This window comes from Coturnix japonica, chromosome 10 (assembly GCF_001577835.2).
Source record: "Coturnix japonica isolate 7356 chromosome 10, Coturnix japonica 2.1, whole genome shotgun sequence".
Taxonomy (NCBI): Eukaryota; Metazoa; Chordata; class Aves; order Galliformes; family Phasianidae; genus Coturnix; species Coturnix japonica.
In genome coordinates, this window is record NC_029525.1 from 9392601 (window position 1) to 9405770 (window position 13170).

Consider the following 13170-nt stretch of genomic DNA (forward strand, 5'->3'; position numbering starts at 1 on the left):
AGTTGTGTGTGCGCCTTTGCCTAGCTCTATTAGTGAAGGCAGTGCTGGCAGAGGTCCCTTATCTGTTATTTTACAAGCAAAACTATACAAATATGTATTTTTTTAATCTAGTTGTTTTGCCAAATAAAATTATGTTGGTAAAAATTACAGTCTTGAGATATTTAAAAATGTTTGATGACAGGTAGAATATAGTGTGGATATACATTTCTGAGTGTTTTCATAAGTGTTACTGACAAAGAACGAAATCTTGTCAAAGTGACACAGATTGAAGAGCTGTAATAGATAATTTTTTAAACAGAAGTTCCAAAGTTTCTGTTGTATATTTTCCTGTAGAAATCTGGCTGAATTATCATCTACCATACTCTCCAGAAGAGTGCCCTCGTATCCTAATTAGCATAGAAATGTTACATTGAAAAAACTTCAAGAACATAATTTTTTACTATTACACAGGAATCCATGCAGACTCAAATAATTTGCTGTATATATGTATATATATTTATGGATCAAGATACTTATGAAATCCAACTAAATATTGTCTTAAACAAGCTACAGATACACTCCCTGTAGGTTGCACTTACCTTCAGATTTGTAATCTCATCTGCATAAGTGAATGCACATAAAACCCCATCTCAATGGACAACCAAAGCATATCTCCATTTGCAAGAAGAAATGCCAGTTAAGTTATATGACTCCATATGAGGAGTGTGAATTATGACAGTGCTGAAGGAAGCATGGGTATGAAGTCAGAAAAATAAAATGCATTTTTAAATGTGCGTGTGTATGTACAAGTACATAGATACATACGTTCATATATGGCAAAGCTGTAAATAACATGGTGCGTTCTTGTGTACCAAGCAGTTAGAAAAATCAGTTATGTCTCAATGCTATTGAAGCAACACGTTTCTTATTCATTTTTACTGCTACTGAGATGTTATTGGGTTTTTTTACAATGATTAATGCTATCTCCTTTGGTTTGAATTTTGATGGCTTATTGACACTTTCATCTGTTTTTATTTTTTGAAGATTGCTGTAATGTTTTTTTAAATCTTAGAAGGGATTTTAAATCACACAAATTCGAGATGGAAACTTTCATCAAACAAAAATAAAATGCACCCACTAACCTGGTGTTTTACAAGAACCAGGGAGAAAAATCTTGGGGGGAGGGGAAGGTAATTCCAAGACACATTTCCCTGAAAACATGTTTTTTTATTTAAGAAATGGAGGTCAGATTGAAGCATATATAAGCTGCTCTTTGTTACTTTCAGAACATAGTTTCATAGGGTTAAAAATGGCTTCCAAATTTAAGTTTTCTGTACCTCACTTTATTTGAACAGTGGGAATTAAGGATCTGTTTCAAAAGTAATTTTAATTCCCAAGTGAAAACAAGATTTTAAATCCAGGAATTGGTTCAGGTTCGTTTTCATCTGCTGTGACTCTTGCATTACACTGAGCTTCTTCTTATACCAAGTGATAGAACTTACATATAGAACATCTAATATCCATAATTAACATGTTGATATTCCTGCAAAAACTTTTTATAAGGACAGAAAAAGGAGTTTATTATCACTCTTGCTGCAAATCTGTTCTGAGCACCAGATGTACTTCCCCACCTCCTGCTCTCCCCTCTACAAAAAGATTTTAATCCTCTATTTAATTTCAAAATTGGTATAAGCCAAACCATCCAGGTCATCAACCTCACGCTGAAAACATCGTGATACCTCTGATGCATTTTTTCAACTTTTAGATTAATGAATAGTGGTTTTTTTCCACCAAATGAAAGCAATCAAGTGGTTAATCCTTTCAAGTGCAATTAGCAGCACTGACCTCCCTGTTCTTTAAAATGAGGGTCACTGGGAGGTAAAGGCCAGTTCTGGGCCTTTCCTTTCATATCAGAATACCCCTTCACTAACTATCTCTTCTCTTTCCAAAAACATCAGAGAGCAAGAGGGAAAAACAGGCTTCTACTTCCATTAGCAGTAACTTAAACAGCCATAACTTAAAGGGGGAGGAAAAGGAAGAGCATCTCTATCTATCTCCCTTCACAACAGAAGACATCTGGCCTCCTGTGGGGAGGCCCCAGATAACAAAGAACCTGTCATTACAAACCTCTGAGATGTGTTCAGAAAGCCATTTTACCTGCAGTCTGGCTCATTCATTTCCTGCCACTGAAGCCATCTGCTTTTGCTTATTGTGGGTATTATTGTTCTTTGTTTGGCCAGGAGCATGAAGTGGCTTCACTTTAGCATGCCTGTATGCTTGGTCAGAGGAAAGATTTAATCCTTTTCTCAAAATGAGTAAGAAGGAGCTGCAAAAAAACAGTTCCTTTCCTGGAAGGTAGCACAAAGTCATCCAACCTTAGGTTGAATAAAAGGTCACGTCAGTGAGTGGGGTAAAGATATATTGAGATTGAAAAGAGATGACAACTTCGAATCTACAGCAGAAACCTTCCAAAGTACTTGTAATCCTACCTGATTTAAGCTCTTTGCCACTGCTTCTGGCAATTTTTTTTCAGCTCAAGTCTCTCTGGTTTTCAGGTTTCACTTAGGCTTCTGCAGCCCCCGTTGCATAATAAGCCATTTGTACTTTCCTTTTGCACTGAGTTTCAGTATTTACTCTCTGGTTTTTGTCTCAATGGTTTGCTTTAAAAATGTTTCTTAGCAAATGAAGCATATTTATACAAAACAGAAGTTGATGCAAAAATCCAGTCCACCTACCTCTATGATAATTTTTCCATCACCCTCAGGTTCCATTGACTTCTGCCAGCAGAGATCGTCCAGATTGTTTTGCAGCAAAATGGTGAACACTGCAATGTAAAAACGGGAAAGTTTTCATGCTAGAATGAAAAGACTACATGCCATTAAGATGCTAATCTATTGATACCAGAATAGAAGGTTACCATTAAGGTACTGAGGGACTGTCAACATAATCCCTAAAGGGTTATCCCTTGTTTTAAGAGGCAGAATTTCAGTTTAATCCCAATACTTAAACATGAATACTGATTTTGGTTGGTGACAATTCGTAATACCCAGATTCAAAGTGTTTATGTGAAGAAAATACAGTCGTCTTCCTGTTCCCTTGATCACGTATTACTGCCATGGTTAAAAGCCCTGAAGATAAATCAGATGCAGTAGAATTTTGAAAACCATGTGAGATATTAAAATTGAAAAACACCCATAACCGCGTGGTTTCTTCACCACTAACTGCCAGAGGACAACATGAAATATTCCTTAAGCCTCACAGCAAGAGGTGGAAACTGATTCTCCAATGCAAAAAGACTTTGCATTTTCACCTCACTGAAAATGGAACTCTTTGTCTAACTGTGCAGCGTCTTTTCTGCAGAGGAACACTGCTCTGAGTTACAGCAAAAATTTGCTCAAGCTAAAACTACACACTTCAAATGTTGTTGCTAATGCTAAATAAAAATACTGTATTTCAAAAACATAAAAAATATTTTAAGCTTCATTTTTGTGACTAAATTGCCAAACACAGCATGAATTTTGGCTGACCTGAAGCTGTGTTTGCCAGTGATCACAGTGCAACTGAAACATTCTAGTATTTTCTGTTGATAGGCTTTAGGACAAAAGCAATGCTGCAGTTTATTATTATTATTATTTACAGCAGACAAGCAAGCTTCAATTTTCAGAAAGTTCATGTAAAGCACCTCAGTCTACATATTCAAGCAGATGTATTGCGATACTTCCTCTCAATCTTACAAAAGTCTGTTTACAGTTGTTGGCTTCAGTTAGGATATCTATGTCAGTTAAGAGTACAAAAATGCTTGCATTCTTTTCAGTCAAAATTGCATTGGCAAAAAAAACATAGAATAGAAATCTTTGCGTTGCCAAAAGCTTCTTCTTTTCCTTGAATATGGCTTATTCTATCTGGGGAACTGGTTCAAACTTAATGACTGGAGCAGCTGCCAGGGTATTTGACAGTAAAATTATATTGCTGAGTTCTTAAATGCACAATAATGCCTAACTAACAGTGACTTTGCTCGTTATAAAAAGAGCGCACCAAAAAAAAATAGAGAAAGAAATAAGATCATCTTGAATCTTTTCAAGTCCATGAAAGCTTAACACAGTAGATTCAAGGCAATACACAATATTTCAGCTCTGTGATCTACAGATGGTCCTATGAAAATGGATGGGATTTCTTTTCTTAGGACCCTGCAGTATTCTGCTTTCTCTTCATAGAGAATGGACAATTTCAGTTAAACTTGTGCTTATATATATTCATCTTGCATGTGAGGTGTCCATTCAGAAAAGACATTTCTTGTCTATCATTCTACGTGTTGACACTTTTCTTGTGAACAAGAAACATCATGTAACTAATGCTGTGTGAGTTCTGCCACTATTTTCTAGCATCTTTTTCACTTTCCAGAGTTCTAGTACTGGCACATCAGCAGTAATAGAAATGGGAACTTCCAGTACTGCTGAGTTTGCCGGGCCACTTGAACCAATGAACAGAGCCAAATATGCATCTGAGACAAAAATAAGTGCATTAAAATGTATCACTTACTAAAGAAAAAGCCACTGTTTCAAGTTATCAAGACAACATTGAAGTACATTAATCAAGCATACAATAAACTATGGAAGTTTGTTGTTTCATCTAAATAAAAAAATTACATCCATGTGTTGCTATTCACATCTAGAATCACATCATGGCAGTTACATATGCTAACATTAAAATTTTTTTGTACCTTCTCTATGTAAGGTATGAAAATAAATACTCTTAAGATTTAAGAGGCAGTCTAACACAAGGCCCTTGTAAGGCTAAATAGAGCACATATGTGGAATCTGAGGATGACATCCATTATGTTATAACACATAGTTTATTTCAATACTCACTTTTGCTCCAAATCTACAATCTCTATTTTGTTTAGTTCCTCAGTTCCATGGCTCTGCAAATGACAAGCACTGAACTCACACACAATCCATTGTAGGTCCAGGAATTAACATTTTCAGTAATCAAAGAGATTCCACATTTTGGGTTCAAGTGGTAAAACAGAGCTCTGAAATTTGTTAGTAATTCCTAAAGCTTCTAGCCACGGTATTCATGTATAGCTAGTATGTTTCTATACTAGCTCTACTAATAAGAAAATGGGGCTTAGTTTGAAGGCACAACGGTGCCAGTAATATCAACTAGATTACCCTTATGCTCATTGAATCCATCAAAAACTCTTACTGGGTTTTTGAAAACTGGCATTTGCAAAAGCAGCAGCGATTCTGTGCCAAACATTCCCACACTCCTGCCAATTCCTTTTATTTGTTCTTTAAATAGTCCTACACATTTACCCAGTAAAGTCAAGCTGCATGGTCTGTAGTTCTGTTCATTCTCCTGGAGCCCTTATTAAATCAGCATCACATTCTAGTTCCTATTCTTCTAAACCTTTTCAACCACCAGATCACATTATCAGTAACAGTTCAGCAGTTTCGTATTTGAGTACATGTAGAACATCTGGGCAAATACTGTTCAGTCCTAGCACCTTGTTGCTTGTTCATTTAACAAATTTGATCTACAGCTTATAAAAACCTACAAGTGCAGGTGCATGCTTGTGTACCAGCAAAGAGGGAATTTAACACTATTAAAAGTACATCTTGAACAACCCCTAATAGATGTTCTTACAATGAGACAGAGACAGAGAGAGAAGAAAGGCTGAAATATTTTACCTTATCCTCATCCTTATTTCTCTACCTTATCTTTTAATAGTTATCTCAGAAGTTACTTGAGGAAATTGTTCAGCATAGAGGCCCTACACAGATCACCCATGGAGACCATCGGACATATATATTATATTACAGAGCACAAAAAGCATTTAGAGAATTTTTATCTTGTCAGCAGTGCCATATTTGACCCTGCCTGTCCAAAGGCCCACCTGAACCATCACAATTACACAACAGCAGTCGCTCATTTCCCCAGAAACACCACATAGCACTCCAGTAACAAACATATTCCACTGAATTAGCAACTAAAGAAAATCAACACAGTTCAGACGAGAGAGGGCAAATGAGCAAACTAAATTGCAAAGGGGCAGTTTCATTCAAAACTTAAAACGTATATTGCATCTATGATAGTTCTTTGTTGTTTTTTTATTGCTGTTATATTTGGTTTGGGGTTTTTTGTTAGTTTGTTTGCTTAGTGTTGCTTGTTTATTATTCCTGGCCTTATTTTAAAAGAACTGAAAAAGTTACAGATACTGGCTTGAATCAGTTTCTCTGGAGAACCACATTTCATTTATTACCTCCACACATGGCTGGCTACAGCTCCCAGGAGCCTGGCAATTAGAGAGTGCAAGGATCTTCTGGCCACACCAACTTTATACCTTCTGCAAGATCCCTCCAAGTCACAGAGAGGCATGAGCCAAAGGAATTTAGTGTACTGGTACATGGAGAACAGCCTTCAGTCATAAGACAACCATAGGTCTGCTTTGAGAAACTGGTGGCTGATAAAATGATCTTAAACACAAATGTCTGTCCCTGGTGCTTCTAAGAGATTCTAAAATGCAGGCAAATACAACAGCGAAGTCACAGCATTGGGTAAAATTACACAAGCAGATTAGCTTCATTTTCAGCAGTGAAGCTATATGTATTTTTGATATATTTGATATTTGACTTTGAACACTTGTGTTTACTGTCTCAGATAAACCATAGTACTAAGTTTTATTGTATTTAGCTTATAAATCCTCATTCATGAACTATCATCTCTGATTTTGCTTGGACCAAAAGCATTTATGAGTTTCAATCTCACCCGCTAAGCTGGGTCCAGCGAAGAAGAGAAACTCTAAAACAATTGCAGTAGCAAACAGCTCTTCCATGAAATAAATATGGCTTGCACAAGGTGACTCAAAGGTGCTGCTGCCTATGTGGCCATTGGAACCTCTGGTTTAGTAGTCAGCAGCCTCAGAGCCATTTTGTCTTTCTTTCTTCCTGACGATATAGATCACATGCATTTCCAGAGAAATGGCCTCCCTTCCTTGTGCATCATGGAATATATTTAGAGACATTAGCCATCTTTACAAACTCGGGACTTATGCAGCAAGATAAATAAATAAATAAATGAAATCCAAAAAAAACAACTAAGTGAATATTAAAACCACAAATCATTAGCACCCTGAACATTGCTTTTTGTTGTTGGATTATTTTAATTCACACACACGCACACACACCCCGCCATGGTAAACACTGCAGTGTTTTATTCAGAATTCACTATTTTATTGCACATAAATCCTTAGCCTTTTAAAAGCAATTTATTTAATGTTTGGGGGAAGAGTATATAAGCACCTTGACTAATAACATTTCTCGTATTTAAATGTTTTCTGTTGGACTCGTTAATTCCAGCTATTTGAAAACAGCAGCACTTAACATTACTCTCCACAGCATCCTGCTTTGCTGAAGGAGGCACTTTGGCAGTTCCCTTCTATTTTCTCCCTATCATCTCCTCTCCTTTCAGAGGCCCCTTGTCATGATGACCCATCCATTTGGCTAAGGGCTGCATGCAGCTGCATCTGAAAGAAGCCAACTGTATTCTTGGGTCAGCTGGGGAAATTTGCTCAGTTACAAATGTAGGTACATACCAAGCTTTTACCTCCTGTAACTTCAGGGAGAAAAGGCCTAGGCCTGAACTTGGGTTCCAGCTGAGGCACAAAACAGATCCACTGGCTACATTGCAAATGCTCAGCAGTTTCAGAAAATCCAGTGCATAAAAACTGTTTTATTAAAGGATTTTCTCCAACATATGTGGAATCGTAGACTTTTGTTCACTGAAGTCCTTGAAGTACTACAAAGTTTTGTAGTTTATTACAGTGAAGGAAGAATGATTAACTGACATTTCAACACACCAGCTATGCTGTCCTATAGGTATGAGATTTGAGAAGACCGAGCTCGTTCAAGTTGAAGTTCCAACTATTTCCATAGGTTTACTTCCTGCAGCAGGTGCTGGGCCATATCACTTCCCCAAATGACATTTGGCAAAGACATGCCCTAAATGTGAACTTATCAAATGAGCATATGGGTCAAAAACAATAGTTTTGACTCCATTAAAAGAAAACCAAAATAAATAGTTTTCATGTAGTTTGTTTGGGAAAGCAGACTGTATTATTCTTCAGCTCATTAAACTTTACTTTAACAAGCTGTGAAACCAATACAGAGATGGTTCAACAGTTCAGTATTGCTTTTTATTTTATTTTATTTTTGCAAAGCTTGAGCATCTCACTTGGCATAAAAATCACATTTTGAAGCTTTTGAGAAAATCTTGTTTTTCTTCCATTAAAAAAATAATCTTCCTCCCAAAACTACCTTAATACTTTTCCCTGGCAAAACAAAGATGTTCTTTGTTTAAATAACATCTCCCTTCTCGCTTGTTATGAAACAGCACATTTCTCATTTCCTCAAAGGTAGTTGCTGGGTGAGATCTTAAGTAAAGACCATTCTCTTTTTTATTATTATTTAATTAATATTAAAATATATTGTTGCTTTTACCAGTCAATCATATAGCTATTATTTCTACTAATTGTTTCTAAAGTTCAAGTGCAGTAGGAACAGTTTACATGCAGAATGTCTACAACTCCTGCAAAGCTACACAAGCTCTGATAGCACAAAACCTCTGCTATGATCTGACAGCATCAGCTCTCACAGGCAGTAGTTTAATCTCACTGCCCACATGTGAGTATCAGTCAATGCCCATTACACCACGCCTGTAACCAGCAGGAAATGTTTGCAAGTTTACACAGTACAGTGAAGAGCCATGTGCAAGTGCTTGAGGAAAGGAATTACTGAAAAGCAGGGTAAAAAAGTTCAAGTGTTGCTCTGGTACACAGGTACTGCTTGCAATCCTTATGTTGGCTAGACTCTCTGCACAGCTCCACACCCTGCACACCAGCCATCCAGTCTCCAGAAGCATCTTATTTTTAAGTTTTCAAAGTCTATACTCCAGACTCTCACCAAACAAAGGTTCCCTTTCCACACACGTTCTGTGACAGGAGCTCCCTCCAGAGGAACCAATCCAGGTGATTTTAACCATCAGCAGAAACTGGTTAACCATTATCACTATTCACACATTCTGAGCTCTGTCTAAAAGCCTTTAGAATTTCTGCTGAAAGATTACGTAGACATTATAGAAGCTGAAATCATTTGTTACTTCGCAGGATAAAACTTACAGTCTCTTATTTCTTTCCTAAACTGGCCCATAGTTACAGCAATGGCTAGGAATGCATATACATCCGACCAGTTAAATATCCACAGCTTATTTTACTGCAGTGCTGCTGGCTAAAAAGTTTTGGATCTCTGCAGTGTTGGTTTGCGGGACCCTTAAACCTGTGGTGCCCAGGTAGAAGCAGTGTCAAATTCAGCAAACCTGGAAGCAAGTTTGGCTGCTGTACTGAGTTTAGCACAAAAATATTTTTAATGTCAATGCACTGGAAAATAACACAAGCTACAGATACAGAATAGAAATACTAAAGTACTGGTCTCCATGGAAAGTAATTTAGCTGGAAGAAAAACATTTATAGTAGATAAAAGACAAATGTAGGATTTTTATGGTTTTAAGAAGTTCTCAGAAATAGAAGTGCTTCAGTTTCTGCCATACTTCACAATTCACAGACAAGTTTGAAAGGGACATCTGGAAGTTATATGGTCCAACTCATCTACTTAAATAGGGGCACCTGGAGCAAGCTGCTCAGGACCATGTTCAGGCAGATTTTGAAGGTATCCAGGAAGGGAGACTCCACAATCTCTCTATGGAATTTGAGTCTCAAATACTCTCACCAATCCAGCAGAAGGAATACTTAAGACCTATATCAATATATTTCCCAATCAATGCTAAAGTCAAAATTGCTATTTTTCCTCTTCCTTGTTTTCCAGGGCAGTCCCCTGGAGTGTTAATCTAAGGAACTTCATCCACAGTTTCATACAACAGAGCGAGTACCTACGAGATTTTCATTAGTCACTACAGAAGCATTGAAACATACACACCAACATAGCGCCCAGATTTTGAGAACACTGGCTGAAAGGTGAACATCAAGGTGTGGATATGCGATCACGTACTCAACAGCACATAAAGACCCACCGACAGACCAACCAGGCTGAAATGTAGCCACAGAGTGAGGAAGATCAGACATTTAAATTTGTTTCACAGTGGTAAGACCTGCAAAATGAAATGATTTAGATCCAAGATAAAGCATTACGTCATGTTTCATACTCAAAGCATAAACAGACTGTTGAGCAAGAAAGGACTGTTTACTTTTTAATGTTGTTTTCCTTTCCTACAATGAAATAGAAATATAATAGTTATAGGAAATTTTAACCTAATTAAGTATTTTCCAAAAATGCATTGCTAGAACATTTTAGGATGACAGTTTGTATGAAAGTAAGCCAGAACTGAGCATTTGAAACAACAGCTTGTTCTTCATCTCAGTGTAGGGCAGAGTTTTGCGGACGCATCCATCTCAGTTTCCAAACACATGTTCCCTACAGGGAATCAAGCATGCAAAATGCCTCTCGAAGCATCAGAAAAGTGGCACAATTCTAAGGGACAAAGTGGCTAAAATAGTAGTGCCTTTCCCTTTTCTCTTTTACCAGATTTCAACCTCAATTTTTGAGGATTTCTATGGGCCCCCACAGCATCAGATACAAAATTCTCCTCAGAGAATCAGCATTAAAGTTGAGTTTTTCAAATATTTATTTTCCTTTAAATTCTAGTTCACATCAACTGAAACAGATTACTGCTATAGATAACTCTGCAAGCAATCACGGTGCTCCTGCTGTTGCTTGCACCTGACCCTCCAGCAATAACAGAAATACTAAAGACAATTTCCAAGTCCAGAGCAGAAGTGCTGTGGCTGGATGACCCTGGCAGCACACATCTGAGCTGAAATACATCACCCCCGCCAAAAAAAACATGACTATAAGCAGGTGAAGATAGCGTAGGTATGCTTCAAATTTATTCCCTGAAAAGGTATGTAAGGATCCTCAACAACTTTAATAATCTCTAGAAAGACTAATAAATAATAGTTAATATTTTACATTTAAGAATAAGAAAGATTTCTTGCTTGTTAATGCAAATGAATATCCTGCTCTGATTATAAGAATTCTGCACATTGCTTCTTTCAATATTTTCTGGTTTCTATATTTCTTTATGACACCAATAGAAACCATGGAACTAATTAGCATCCCAGCAATTCAGTTCCAGGATCCAGTGAAACACATTTGAATATGTTCTTAATTATCACAAACATTGATGTATTGTTTTCTAATATTAGTCTACAATGCCTCAGTTACTGCCTTTTTCTTTATTGTTTTCATGCTTAGTTCCTCATATACTGTCAATAGAAAAATACCTGTCATATTACTTCAAGTTGAACGATATTGTACCTTTGGTAGATTTGTGCTACTCTGAACAAACATAAAACTATTTTATTAATAACCTTAATCAGTAGGAAAAGGGTTATTTGAGCCAAGCTAAATATAAACTTCCATTTTGTATTCTGAATTTTAAAATATTTTGTTACAAAACATCCTGAAATTCCTCTATGGCCATATTTAATAAACACATGGCCTTTCTTCTGCTAGTAAAAAGACATGAGATGACTTTATTTCAAATAATAAGTTGACTATTAAGCTACATTGCTGATTGAGTTGAAAGTATATTTACTATATTATTTTGAATCATATGCATGTATGTATATATATACATGTATATATACAACTGATAGGTTTAGCCACTCAGCAATATCCTTCAGACACCGAGAAAGTCCAAAGATCATGCAGTGCCTGATATCTTCTAGAAATATTTACAGGCTTTTCAGATGTCTAAGTCCAAAGACTTAGGTGTGACAAAAGGTAAACTATCACCTAAAGATATTAACAGCACTTCAGTTGAAGCAAACTGGTAGATACTGCATCCTGAGAAGATTTGGTATTAAACAATAGCTGAATGATTGCATAGCTATGTCTTGCCTGTGGAAAAGCAGAAACAGAAGGAAGCAAGAAACAGCAATCTTCCCAGAACACACCTCAGAAGTACTTAACTACTTGTTTTTACAAGTGGGAAAGAGAATAGCTGCAGCTACTTCACACTTTATCTTTAGGGAGCAACAACACAGCATATAATTTTTAACCAGTGTTCATCTAATTGTTAACCCAAGTCTCACAGTTACTCAGGTAAAAGTCTAGGAATTAGTAAATCCTATATTTGTGTGTAGAATATAAATTGAAACTATATGCAACTGTTCAGTATTGACTTTTTGAGGCGTTTTTTGCATGTAAGATTGAACTGGTCAGTAACTTCAGTGAGTTACAGCACAGAGGGAAATATTTTACTTTTTTTTTTTTTTAATATACATTACAAACTATTCTACTATGTCAACATAATCTTATTATAAGAATGAAGATTTCATACCAAAAAAAAAAAAAAAAAAGTAGAACAGTTCAGGAGATAAGCTTTGTTATTATCAGTATCAACTGCCATGTAACCTTCTTACAAGTCCCAGGGCGTACATTAGATTTTTCTTCAGGGATGATTTTGTATTCTAATTTAAAAAAATAAAAAAGAACAAATATTGAAGAATAAAGAAGTGTGACACCTGACTTTGTGCAGAGTTGGTACTGAATGGTTCAACTGAATATAGGAAGCCTTAAGGGCAGGTAAGTAAACCAGTTCAGTTCTGATTATTATCAGATTGTTTTCTTCCCCAAATACTTCCTTTCTCTGTCTTTAGTGAACATAATTGCCAATGAAATTCTGCCTCTCATAAGAAATAGCTCAGTTTCAAGCAACTTTTGAGCGATTCATGCATCTAGAGGCAGATTTAAAAATAACCAGTAAAAGTAAACAGGGTGACTTCTTTCCTAATGTTCTTATGCTAGATACAGATTGGTACTTCTGCAAATTACCTAGTTGTCACTCTGTAACTGACTGAATACCAGGGAATTGGAAATGCAAAACTGTTTTCTCTTGAATTAAGCATAGCAAAGTCACAAAGGAATGTGCTCTAATAAGGACAGTAGAAGACAAAAAGCCTATACTATTGTCTCCCTGGCACTAGGGATAAGATATTCCATGATCTAATAAAAAGGGATGACAAATATTTGCCCATATAAGTAAAGAATTTTCCTAGATGGTCCAATTCTGTACATGTCCTTTGTTCCTCACTGCTTAAAGCATTAATATCTCAGC

The 13170-nt window shown here is 36.5% G+C and overlaps 1 long non-coding RNA gene across 1 annotated transcript in view; it reads right to left on the minus strand.

The window, feature by feature from the left end:
- Positions 1 to 258: 258 nt before the first annotated feature.
- The window catches only part of LOC107318738, a 59415-nt gene continuing 46503 nt past the window's right edge, over positions 259 to 13170 (minus strand). Inside the window, exon 3 of the long non-coding RNA XR_004308500.1 lies at positions 259 to 2803. This is a non-coding gene — a long non-coding RNA (uncharacterized LOC107318738). The remainder of the gene's footprint in view (positions 2804 to 13170) is intronic.